This window comes from Lygodium microphyllum, chromosome 7 (genome assembly GCF_053477565.2).
Source record: "Lygodium microphyllum isolate KBCC chromosome 7, Lygodium_microphyllum_v1.1.10, whole genome shotgun sequence".
NCBI lineage: Eukaryota > Viridiplantae > Streptophyta > Polypodiopsida > Schizaeales > Lygodiaceae > Lygodium > Lygodium microphyllum.
The window spans coordinates 162,932,471-162,945,683 of NC_141141.1; the positions used below are offsets into that span (position 1 = coordinate 162,932,471).

Genomic DNA, 13,213 nt, shown 5'->3' on the forward strand with positions numbered 1-13,213 from the left:
AAGAAACAGGCCTGCAAATAAAATGCCTAAGGTCAGATGGAGGGGGAGAGTACCTCTCAAATGAGTTTGCAAGGTTCTTGCAGGAGCATGGCATAAAGCAGCAATATTCATGCAGTCATACCCCACAACAAAATGGAGTTGCAGAAAGGAAAAACATGCATATTGGAGAGGTATCTCGTGCCATGCTCAATGAAAAAGACTTGCCAGATTTTTATTGGGCTGAAGCAGTTGCTACAGCAGTCTACATAATGAACAGGACTCCCACTGCAGCAATACATGGAATGACTCCAGAGGAGAGTTATACTGGTAGGAAACCAGATATTTCTCATTTGAAAATTTTTGGTTGCATTGCCTATGTACATGTGCCAGATGAGTTGAGATCCAAGTTGGATCCAAAAGCTGAGAAGTGCATCTTTATTGGTTACTCTCTGCAGCAAAAAGGGTATAGATGCTATAACCCTTCTACTCGTAAGTTTATAGTGAGCAGAGATGTTGTTTTTGATGAGATGAGTAGCTGGTATAAACCAGTAAATGTGATTGATGATGTAGATGCACAAAATGGTAATGCTGCACAGAATTCACAGCAGCAATCACAAAATATTAGTGGACCTGGAGCGTTTTCTAGCAGTGGTTCACATTCTTTGCCATGGACAGGCAGATTGAGATCAGGAGAATCTTCTCAAAGCAATGCAAATAGTGGTATGCATGTATCACGAAAAGGAAAAGAGAAGGTTGATCAGCCCATGTTTGATGTGAATGCAGGTCACTCTTATGTGGATGGTGAATCCAGTGGCTCAGAACACAGCATTGATGATGAGTTGGGTATTCCTTCTATTGTTACACCTGGAGTAAGGAAGACCAGGGATGTTTTGAGAGCACCTGGGAGTGAACCCACTTTGCGCAGGTCTACCAGAGTTAGGTATCCTGTGGATAGGCTGAAATATGATGGATTTACAGCCATTCACTATGCATATATGGTCAAGGTGATACAGGAACCAGAACCCACTTCTTTTGAGCAAGCCATGGGAAAAGAAAAATGGGAGAAAGCCATGGATGAAGAAATGGATGCCTTGGAAGCAAATGCTACATGGGAATTTGTACCTTTGCCTAAAGGTAAGAATGCAATTGGCTGTAAGTGGGTTTATAAGGTGAAACACAATGCAGATGGTTCTGTGAACAGATACAAGGCAAGATTAGTAGTCAAGGGGTATGCACAAACATATGGAATTGACTATGAAGAAACATTCAGTCCGGTTGCAAGGATGGCAACCGTAAGAGCAGTCATTGCTATGGCTGCATCAAAGGGATGGTCTTTACATCAGATGGATGTAAAGAATGCCTTCTTGCATGGTGATTTGCAAGAAGAGGTATATATGGAGCAGCCACCAGGTTTTGTGCATGCAGTTCATCCTGAGTTTGTTTGCAGGTTGAAGAAAGCCTTGTATGGCTTGAAGCAAGCACCTAGAGCATGGTCTGACAAGATAGGACAGTATCTTGTCACTATTGGCTTTCAGATTTCCAAGGCAGATTTCTCACTTTATGTGAGGAAAACATAGAAAGGTATTATGCTACTTGTCATTTATGTTGATGATTTGATTATGACAGGTGACAGTGATGAAGATATCCTTCATGTGAAAATGCTATTGAAGCAGAAGTTTGAGATGAAGGATTTGGGAGAGCTGCGTTATTTCTTGGGCATTGAGGTGATTAGATCACCAAGTGGGATACAGCTCTTGTAGAGGCAGTATGGATTGGACATGCTGTCCAAATATGGGATGACAGGCTGTAAGCCTATTTCAGTTCCTTTGGAGCAGAATGTGAAGCTGAGCACAGATGCAGGTGAGCTTCTGGAAGACCCTACTATGTACAGACGCATAGTAGGAAGTTTGATTTATATGACTATTACCAGGCCAGATTTAAGCTATGCTGTTGGATTGGTAAGTCAGTTTATGCAGGCTCCAAGGAAACCGCATTTGGATGCTGCTAGACGCATACTCAGGTATGTGAAGTCCACATTGCAGTATGGACTATTTTATGAGACTGGGGTTCAGATACAGTTGCATGGATACACTGATGCTGATCGGGCTGGTAGCATTTCTGATAGACGATCTACCAGTGGATATGTGTTCTCTTTTGGGAGTGCTGCAGTCACTTGGAGCAGCAAGAAACAGTCTACAGTTGCCTTATCCAGCACAGAGGCCGAGTACAGGGGTGCAGCAATGGCTGCATGTGAGGTAGCTTGGTTGCATAAGCTACTTTATGATATGCATCAGTCTACACATGGGCCAGTTGTCATTTATTGTGACAACATGAGTAGTATACACTTGGCAAATAACCCAGTCTATCATGCTAGAACAAAGCACATTGAGGTGCATTATCACTATGTGCGAGAGAGGGTTTTACTAGGTCTTATTGATCTAGTTTATGTCAGCACAGAGGATCAGGTAGCTGACATATTCACGAAGGCATTGGGCGCAGAGAAGCTGCGCAAGTTTAGAGACCTGCTTGGTGTGCAGGAATTGGGATTGAGCTCGAGGGAGAGTGTTGAGATATCGAGCTCCACTTGTGATATGCCAGGGTGACCGTTGTGTATTTATGTCACCGACTTGTTAGTTGCAGATGCGGTTGGTACACCGTCCCTGAATAATAGCTACATGATAGCTATCCTTATCTACTCTAGTTCGTGGCTCAGTTAGTATGCCACCTTAGTTAGTTGAGTTTGGTTTGAGACCCATATCTAGGGTTCTTCTATTTCTTTGTACTTGAGTTCTTTTGGCTTCAACAACTAAGAAGAGGAAAACTGTTTTCAGCCTCCACCCTTGCGTGTATTCCCCCATTGTGCAAGCAAGAAAGCTACAAGTGAGACTCCTTCCTTCTCTCCCACAATCTTGACACTCCATGTGGTTGGTGGTGGTGTCAACGTGGGGAAGCCACGTTTTGCCTTGTGGTGGTGTGGGTCATGCCGCAGGGAAGCCGCGTCATGTCTTCAGACGGTGGGATGTCGATGTTGGGACGTCACGCCAGGGTGATGCAACGTGGGCAGATGCGATAGGGGGTCGACACGACGTGGGGCAACGCGACGTGGGGCGACACGACGCGGGGCATCACGCTGTGGGTCATTACAACTTTGATCTCTTTGGGACACTGGATCTTTTCTCCTGCTTCCATGAGCACTCCTTCACTCCGAGCAAGAGTCGCTCTGATACCAAGTGTGATAAACTTGCACTCGTTACACACTCAACATGGCACAGAAAGGTAACACGATATATGAGCTCAAGGTATACTCTTGTATTATTCAATCCAAAAAGCGAGACAACATAGACACATCCTAGGACTACACCCTTGTGACGCCACACATAAGAGGGTTCACCACTATGTATAGGGAATCACACGTACAGTGGAAGCAAGGTAGGGCTTTGAGTCACTACTACTCCCTATATAGGTGCATTCGGTAGCAACGGCATGGTATCGCTACAAAGCCCTTACACCCCCTCCCCAACATAACATGACATCCCCCCCTTCCCCCCTCCCCCCCTCCCCCCCCTCCCCTCCCCCATGACACGATGCAATGTGCCCCCCTCCCCCTCCCCAACATAACATGGCCTCCCCCCTCTCCCCCCCCAAATGACACGACGCGACGCGTCGGGCCCCCCTCCCCCTCCCCAATATAACATGACATCCCCTCCCCCCATGACACGACACGATGCGATACGACACGATGTGACGTGCCTGCCCCCTCCCCCTCTTCCTCCCCAACATAACATGACATGCCTCCCCTCCCCCCCCCCCCCACATGACATGACGTGACGTGCCGCAGCCCCCTCCCCCTCCCCAACATAACATGACATCCACCCCCCATGACACGACACGACGCGACTCGATGCGCCCGCTCCCCTCCCTCTCCCCAACATAACATGACATCCCCCCCATGACACGACGCGACGTGTCGCATCCCCCTCCCCCTCCCCAACATAACACGACATCCCCCCCTCCCCATGAAAGGACACGACGCGACGCACCCGCCTCCCCCTCCCTAATATAACATGACATCCCCCCCTGACACGACACGATGCGATGCGACGTGCCCACCCCCCTCCCCCTCCCCAATGTAACATGACATCCCCCACTCCCCCCCCCCCCCCCCCCCCCCCCCCCATGACACAACATGATGCGACGTGCCCCCCTCTCCCTCCACAACATATCATGACATCCCCCCCTCTCCCCCATGACACGACACGACGCAACGACACAATGCGATGCGCCCCCCCTCCCCATGACACGACGCGATGCGACGCGGCCCCCTCCCCCTCCCCAACATAACATGACATCCCCCCCCCCCCCCCGCATATGACACGATGTGATGTGATGCGGTCCCCTCCCCCTCCCCAACATAACATGACATCCCCCCCCCCCCCCCCCCCCCCCCCCATGACATGACACGATGCAACGTGTCTCCCTCCCCCTCCCCAACATAACATGACATCCCCCCCCATGACACGGCACGACCCGACGAGCCCCCCTCCCCCTCCCCAACATAACATGACATCCCCCCCCATGACATGACAAGACGCGACACGCCCCCCTCCACCTCCCCAACATAACATGACATCCCTCGCCCCCCCCATGACATGACATGACGCGCCCCCCTCCCCCTCCGCAACATAACACGACATTCCCCTCCATGACACGACGTGACGTGACGCGGCCCCCTCCCCCTCCCCAACATAACATGACATCCCCGTCCCTCCCCCCCCCCCCCCCCCCCCCCCCCCAATAAAGACAAATTAGATGGTATAAACTACACATTATGGAAGTTTAAAATTACAACTATCCTTGATTCTTATGAGTTTCTGGAGACAGTGCTAGGGACTAATCTAGAACCACAATCCACCCCCAATCCATAAAATTCAAGTGTTATGATTCTTCAAAATGTAGATCCTCTATGAGCTTGGAAACAAAGGAATACAGATGCATTGTATACTATAGTTACAAGCTATTCTAATAATGTTTTGACCTTGACTCAGCATAGAACCAAGGTATTAGAGGCTTGAAACATACTGAGGAGTCAATACAAAACACAAAATGAAAGAAGATATTGAAACTTGGAGAATCAATTACCAATAGAGAACCCCCTCCCCAACATAACATGACATCCCCCTCCCCTCAACACACACACACACACCCACCATGACGGGTCTCCCCCCCCAAAATCGGCCCCCCCTCCCCTCACCCTTCCTCAACACACACCATGTCATGACGCGACACACCCTCCCCCCACCTCCAAAACTCTCCCCCCCTTCCCCCCTCAACACACACCACACCATGTCGCGACGCGCCCTTCCCCTCCCCCCTCCAAAATTCGGCCCCCCCTCCCCTCAACACGCCATGATGACGCGATGCGACGTGCCCTCCCCCGAAAACAATTCCGGGCTTTATAGGTATGCCTTGTCGTTGGAGCCGATTGCACCTATGAGGGTAGTGGTGCTTGCTCCATCGAAACACTCCCCAGAGATCCAAGGGAGGGTGAGGTGAGGCATATGGTCCCCGCATCCGGGTTATTGCGTGAGGAGTGACTCGTGAGCAAATGCCATGTACCCCCCGCCAAACGGTTAGGCTCAAGTGACTTGTGGTGATCCTTCTGAGGACATCGCGTCGTGGCGGTCAACATGTGCCCACAATGGCGGTGAGGAGCGAAGAGCGGTGCCTTGAACATGTGTCTCCTTGAAGACAAGATCATGTTCGAGCTCCATGGTTCTCAATGCTAACGGCAAATCTCTTCGTGAATATTATGGGGCTTCTATCGATACGGATGGACCGAAACTGATGGAACGATGTGATCGAGGTGCTTCTTTGTCAGCGGGGCTTATTTTGGTGGGGTTGAGTGTACCTCATGATGGGCTCTTGTTGACGCGAAACGATGGAATGCACGAGCGTCTCCATCGTCTTTCGACTCGACACGAGCTCGGAATGTGGCATACAAGACAACGTGGAGCACGCCTCATGCGTGGTGGTGGCGATGGCCGATGCACATGCTCGTGTGTGGCTTTGTCCATGGTGGGAGACAAAAGCATGCCCTCGTCCCATCCCCATTTGTCATTTTCTTTTTCTCCTCATAAACTCTCGAGCCTTCGTGCTCCTCCCCTCTTTCTCTTTAAATCAAGAACAACACATTGGTGATGAGGTCGTGCCTTTTTGCCCCGTAGCCACACTTGATGTGGCGTCGGAATGTGCAGCAACAGCGGTGCTGCTCGTGTGAGGAAAGATAGCTATCCGGATGATCCTGCCAGTAGTCATATGCTTGACTCAAAGATTAAGCCATGCATGTGTAAGTATAAACTCTCTTGTACTGTGAAACTGCGAATGGCTCATTAAATTAGTTATAGTTTCTTTGATGGTACCTTGCTACTCGGATAACCGTAGTAATTCTAGAGCTAATATGTGCACCAACTCCCGACTTCTGGAAGGGATGCATTTATTAGATAAAATTTTGATGCGGGCTTTCCCGGTAATGCGGTGAATCATGATAACTTCTCGAATCGCACGGTCTCAATGCCGGCGATGCTTCATTCAAATTTCTGCCCTATGAACTTTCGATGGTAGGATAGAGGCCTACCATGGTGGTGACGGGTGATGGAGAATTAGGGTTTGATTGTGGAGAGGGAGCTTGAGAAACGACTACCACATCCAAGGAAGGCAGCAGGCGCTCAAATTACCCAATCCCGACACGGGGAGGTAGTGACAATAAATAACAATACTGGGCTTTTACAAGTCTGGTAATTGGAATGAGTACAATCTAAATTCCTTAATGAGGATCCATTGGAGGGCAAGTCTGGTGCCAGGAGCCGCGGTAATTCTAGCTCCAAAGTGTATATTTAAGTTGTTGCAGTTAAAAAGCTCGTAGTTGGATCTCGGGGCGGGGCGTGTGGTCTGCCTCCTTTGGTGTGTACTGATTGCACCGCTCTTTCTGTCGGAGACGCGCTCCTGGACTTAATTGGCTGGGACGTGGATTCGGTGATGTTACTTTGAAAAAATTAGAGTGCTCAAAGCAAGCCTATGCTCTGAATACATTAGCATGGAATAACGCGATAAGACTTTGGTCTTATTGTGTTGGTCTTTGGGACATGAGTAATGATTAATAGGGATAGTTGGGGGCATTTGTATTTCATTGTCAGAGGTGAAATTCTTGGATTTATGAAAGACAAACTACTGCAAAAGCATTTGCCAAGGATGTTTTTCATTAATCAAGAACAAAAGTTGGGGGCTCAAAGATGATTAGATACTGTCCTAGTCTCAACCATAAACGATGCGGACTAGGGATTGATGGATGTTATTTTGATGACTTCACCAGCACCTTATGAGAAATCAAATTTTTAGGGTTCTAGGGGGAGTATGGTCACAAGGATGAAACTTAAAGGAATTGATGGAAGGGCACCACCAGGAGTGGAGCCTGCAGCTTAATTTGACTCAACACGGGGAAACTTACCAAGCCAACAACTCCTCCTGATTCAACTCCTCCTCCCAAGGTAACACACTCCATGTGACTATCATCTCTTCTATTGACATGATAGGTTTTTGACCATACATCAATTCTGCAGGCATATATCCTATAACATCACTATGAGTTGTTCTGTCAGCCCACAAAGCATAAGGGAGCAATTGTAGCCACTCTTTTATCTTCTCTCCACATGCTTTTGCCAATGCCTTCACAATAGGTGGATGATCTCTTTCACTTTTGCCATTTCCTTCAGGGTTATAGGCTGAAGTTAAAGCAAGCTTTCTCCCCAACTGTGCAAAGAAATCATGAGCTTCATCTGCATCCAACTCACCCCAAGTCTACTTGCCAAGGAAAAGGAAGGGGGGAGACAACTTCGATTCAAGTTCAGAAAACAACTCAAGGATGCAAGTGGTAGTTGTGTCTTTAACGTGGAAGCTGGGCAGGTGGCAGGGCCTCGGCTATCTGGATGAGGAGAGAAGAAAATCAATGCAAGTGCTTGTTCCGAGTTTTAGTCGCCATGACTTATTATGAGGAAAGGTGGGTTGTGAACCGTGTCGCCCCCGTGGCGTCGTGTTCTAAGATGGTTGAGTGTGGATCCTTGTGAGCCTAGAACTCTTTCGTGGTACGATCCGGCGACTCCAAGCACCAAGTTACCCTTGTGGGAGTTAGAAAAATGTGTTACACATGTTGTGAGCAAACCGCGACACGGGAGGGATATCATGGAGCATAACGGCCCGTGATGTGATGCAACGCGACGCGATGGGGTCATGCTATGATGCGACGGTGTGTCGCCTTGACATGTCTTGCGAGTTGGCTTCTGCTGCATGTTCCAAGACGCGACGCGGTGCTGGGTGCCCGCGAGCCATGTTTCTTGTGCAGGTTTTGCGTGTAGACCCGTGGGACCAGAACGTCAATGCCACAACACCTATGAGGGAGTACCTCTCTAGCTCCCTCACCCTTGGTGTTGGCGTCGTGTTGTAGCGTGTTGATAGCTCCACCCACCCACCGTGACAAGGTCACTTACTGAGCCCCGGCAAGCTTGTAAATGCTTTCTATCTATCAATATGACGTGATGCGCTCAAGATGGGACCTTGGGTAAATGTCATGCCGTGTTATGTTCTATGTCGTGTTTCGTGTTGTGTTCCGTGACATGTTGGGGTGGCCCGTGACGTGTTGAGGGGTCGAGATGGCAAACTTATGGGAAGGGTCTAGTGCTGCCTCCGGGCCTAGACGGGGTCCCTAGGGGGTCTCGAGCGGGTCTTTAAGGGTTGGACCATCACAATTGGTATCAGAGCCGTCTTCGCAGGTGGCGTGTGCAAACCCCCATGTTGGGGAGCTTGGGTTGAGGTGTGTTGAGAAAACTTGGAAGAGTGCCTTGCAAGCTTCAAAAATCGTTGTAGTGGAGAATCTTTATAAAAAAAAAAAGAAGGCTTTTGGAAGAATATTTTGTGGTGGGAGAGGAGATAAGAGGATTGAAGGGTAAGATGGAGATGTGAGGTAAAAAGGAGAAAAGTGAGTTGAAAGAGAAAATGTGGAAGATGAAAGAGGAACAAGAGGAGTTGAAGATGGACCTAACTGATGTGAATGAGGATATTGAAAAATGGATTGCAAAGAGAACTAAGGTGGAGGTGGAGAGTGAGTTGAGAAGAAAAATGGCTTTGGATTTTGGAGTTGGGATTGCTTATGGGGGAATGCCGAGTGAAAAGAGAGAAGGAGTTGTGAAGAGAAGTGCAGAGGAGGAACGTGGGAAGAAGAAAGGGGTGGAGAAGAAGAAAATGGAAGATGTTGAAGTGAAGAAATCTATGCCTAGTCCTGTGGATGTGCTGCTGTGGTGGCTTGTGCCTTCAAAACGTGTGGAGCCGAGTTCCAGCTCCGGGTCTAAAGAAGAAGATGAGGATGAGAGTGAGGATGAGGATGAGGAGAAGAGACGGGCTATGAAGGCCCAGTTTTTTCATTTAATGAAAATTATGCAAAAGGGTTTGAAGGAGAGGGGTACTTTGAAGAAGGGTGTGGAGGAGGAGAAGGAGAAGGATAGGATGCGGGCTAAGGCAAAATCGCCGGCCCTTTGTTTGAAGAAAAGTGGTGTTGATGAGAAGGGTGTGGTGAAGAAGCAGAATGCGGATTTGGTGGCAAGGCAAAGTATGCATGAAGAGAGAAAACCAAAGAAGAATAATGTGTTAAAGGGAGTGGATGGGAAGAAGTGTATTGTGGACGGTGTGTTGATTGAGGAGGTAGACGAGGCCAAAGAGGTTAAGTCAAATTCTTGTGCTCAAAGTGTGCTGCGGGGTTATACGCCGCATGTACTAGAAGAAATAGAAGAGAAAGGAGAGAAGAAGGAAGGCTCGTCTGGCCCAGCGAGCATAAAAGAACTGGGACCACATGTTTTATCTTGTGACCATGCTAAGCCGAAGAAGTATGCTGAGTTGAAGTTTTGTGTTGATGTTGAGGTGAAGCGTAATGTGGTGAGGGGTGAGTTGAAGAGTGAAGTTGAGGTGAAGCGTGCTAAGTTGAAAGAAGATGAAGTGTCGAAGCGTGGTGCTAAGTTGAGATATGTTGGAGCGGAAGAAGGGAAGGAAGGCTCATCTAGCCCAGCGAGCATAAACAAACTGGTGCCTTGTATTTTACCATGTACAGATATTGAGGTGAGGAGCGATGTTGAAGTGAAGTGTGTTGAGTCGAGAAGACATGAAGTTTTGAAGTTTTGTGTGGAAGGTGAGTTGAGGCATGATGTTTTGAGTTGTGTTTGAGTAGGAGAGGAGAAGGAAGACTCGTCTAGCCCAGCAAGTATAAATGAACTCGTGCCTAGTGTTTTTTCTGATGCAGATGAGAGGATGAAGCTTGTGGATGGGGAAGACTCCTTGCGCCAGGAGAATAAACGAATGGGCAACCCTTGTGAAGAGCTCGCTAGTCGCGAGTATAAAAGAATGGACAGGTGTGTTGAGGAGTGTGAGGAGGAGCACGTTAGCCGCGAGGGTAAAAGAATGGCCTTTTGTGTTGAGGAAGGCTCCTTGCGTCGGGAGGGTAAACGAATGGCTGCACGTTGGGTGAAGGAGAGGAAGAGGAGAGTTGAAGTGGAAGGAGGTTTAGTGAAGGAGAGGAAGAGGAGAAAGGTGTGGAAACTTGTGAATCATTTATCTATCTACGGGGAAAAGGAGGAGGCAAACCTGTCGAATCCGATGCCCCTTGAATCCAAATCGATTAGTAGGCAAAAATGGGTTAGCTTTCGCAAGAAAGTGAGGTCCTATTCCTACGAAGCCGAGGAGGAGTTAATTTGTGCTTCAATGGCTATTTCAGGGGGTGCAAAGCCCTCATGTAGCAAGTGAGGAGCAAAGGCCAATTCCGAGGGTGACAGACCCTCACGTGGCATCAAGATTGGGAGTGCTGGGGAACTCTGAGTGCGGTCCAACCATGGCGAGTGGGCCTTCAGGAAGCAAACCCAAATGGCTGAGTTAGGGAACGACATCGGACCCGTGCTCAACAGGAAGGTGAGTTGCAGGAGTCAAGGAAACCCATGTGTGTAATCAAGCCCATTCAAGTCTCTGGGCCAAAGGGATGCGACCCGTCTTGGCGAAGTCAAAGTGGCCGAAAGACTACTAGATGGAACCAAGACGGAAGCAAGGAGGCTTCACACTCCTATGAGTTCCATGCAGATCCAGCTCTTCAAGGAGCAAGCAATGAAGGAGAGGGCGAGGTGTGAAGGCTTAGCTCTCATTCGGGCTGACAAGATGGATCCGGGCATGCACAGGCCCATTTCTGAAGCAAAGCAAGGCGTGGTGGCCCCTCACCGAGAGTTTCTTGAGCGGATGGGAACCTTCTTATCTTTTCAGGCCATGTCTGACGTGACTTCAGGGGGGGACATGACCCTCGCGATGCAAGCCAGAAGGTTACAGGCTTTCATGTTCCTCATAAAGATTGATCTGGCCAGCAAGGGCCTGAAATTTCAAGTAGGCATGGCATGTACGGATAGATCTAGAGCTTGCCTTCTTTTCTTGCACATGAGACAGTTAGATCTGGGCAACAATGGCCCAAAGGAGATCATGGCGAGGGAAATGGCCCTCACTCTCCAGGCGTGGCAATTTGATGCAACCCATCAAGTCGTCACGAGCTAGCCAGGCGCTCCAACTCTCCAGTCCAACCAGGGTCAGTGCTCTCATCTTATCCTTTTACCGGGGTGTGCTTCAATGAGGGTGGGCGCATTTGATGCGGGAGACATGATTCTCGCGTAGTGGGCTAAGCGGCATGCACCTTCTGGGTTGATCAGTGAGTGGAATGCAAGAAGTATGAAAAGTCCATGTTTCACAGTTGTAAATAGAGTCAGTGAGCATGGAACCTAGCGGGTAGACACTGGCCGCCTTGATAGTGAGGCGTGTTAAGACCCCCGACGATAAATATAAGTCTGAGTCAACTTGCCATTTTCAAAAGGCCAGTAAATTGTGCCTCCTTCACTCGATGTGGTCATCGAGTTTTTTCAAGGGGAGGTGTGTATGAGGAAGTACCTCTCTAGCTCCCTCACCCACGGTGTTGGGGTCATGTTGTAGCGCGTTGATAGCTCCACCCACCCACCGTGACAAGGTCCCTTACTGAGCCCCGGCAAGCTTGTAAATGCTTTCTATCTATGAATATGACGTGATGCCCTCAAGATGGGCCCTTGGGTAAATCTCATGCCGTGTTATGTTCCGTGATGTGTTGGGGTGCCCCGTGACGTGTTGAGGGGTCGAGATGGCAAACTTATGGGAAGGGTCTAGTGCTGCCCCGGGGCCTAGATGGGATCCCAAGCGGGTCCCTGAGGGTTGGACCATCACAGCACCTATGAGGGAGTATCTCTCTAGCTCCCTCACCCACGATGTTGGCATCTTGTCGCAGCGCATTGATAGCTCCACCCACCCACCATGACAAGGTTCCTTCTGAGCCCCGGCAAGCTTGTAAATGCTTTCTATCTATCAATATGACGTGATGCCCTCAAGATGGGCCCTTGGGAAAATCTCATGCCGTGTTATGTTCCGTGTTGCGTTCCGTGACATATTGGGGTGCCCCGTGACGCATTGAGGGGTCAAGATGGAAAAGTTATGGGAAGGGTCTAGTGTTGCCCTGGGGCCTAGACAGGGTCTCGAGCGGGTCTCTGAGGGTTGGACCATCACAACACCTATGATGGTAGTGGTGCTTGCTCCATCGAAACACTCCTTGGAGATCCAAGGGAGGATGAGGTGAGGCGCGTGGTCCCCGCATCCGTGTTGTTGCATGAGGAGTGACTCGTGAGCAAATGCCATGTAACCCCCACCAAATGGTTAGGCTCAAGCGACTTGTGGTGATCCTTCCGAGGACATCGCGTCGTCGCGGTCAACATGTGCCCACAATGGCGGTGAGGGGAGCGAAGAGCGGTGCCTCTAACACGTGTCTCGTTGGTGGCAAGATCGTGTTCGAGCTCCATGGTTCTCAATGCTAATGGTGAATCTCGTCGTGAATATTGTGCGGCTTGTATCGATACAGATGGACCGAAACCAATGGAATGATGTGATCGAGGTGCTTCTTCGTCGACGGGGCTTATTCTCGATGGGGTTGAGTGCATCTTATGATCAGCTCTTGTTGACACGAAACGGTGGAATGCATGACTGTCTCCATCATCTTTCGACTCGACACGAGCTCAAAATGTGGCAGACAAGACAACACACAGCACGCCTCGTGCGTGGTGGTGGCGATGGCCAATGCACGTGCTCGTGT

General features: G+C 49.4%; 1 pseudogene; it reads left to right on the forward strand.

Annotated features, from left to right (window-relative positions):
• The first annotated feature begins 6,270 nt into the window (after window positions 1–6,270).
• On the forward strand, window positions 6,271–7,381 carry LOC148034172 (18S ribosomal RNA; annotated as a pseudogene).
• Window positions 7,382–13,213: the final 5,832 nt, after the last annotated feature.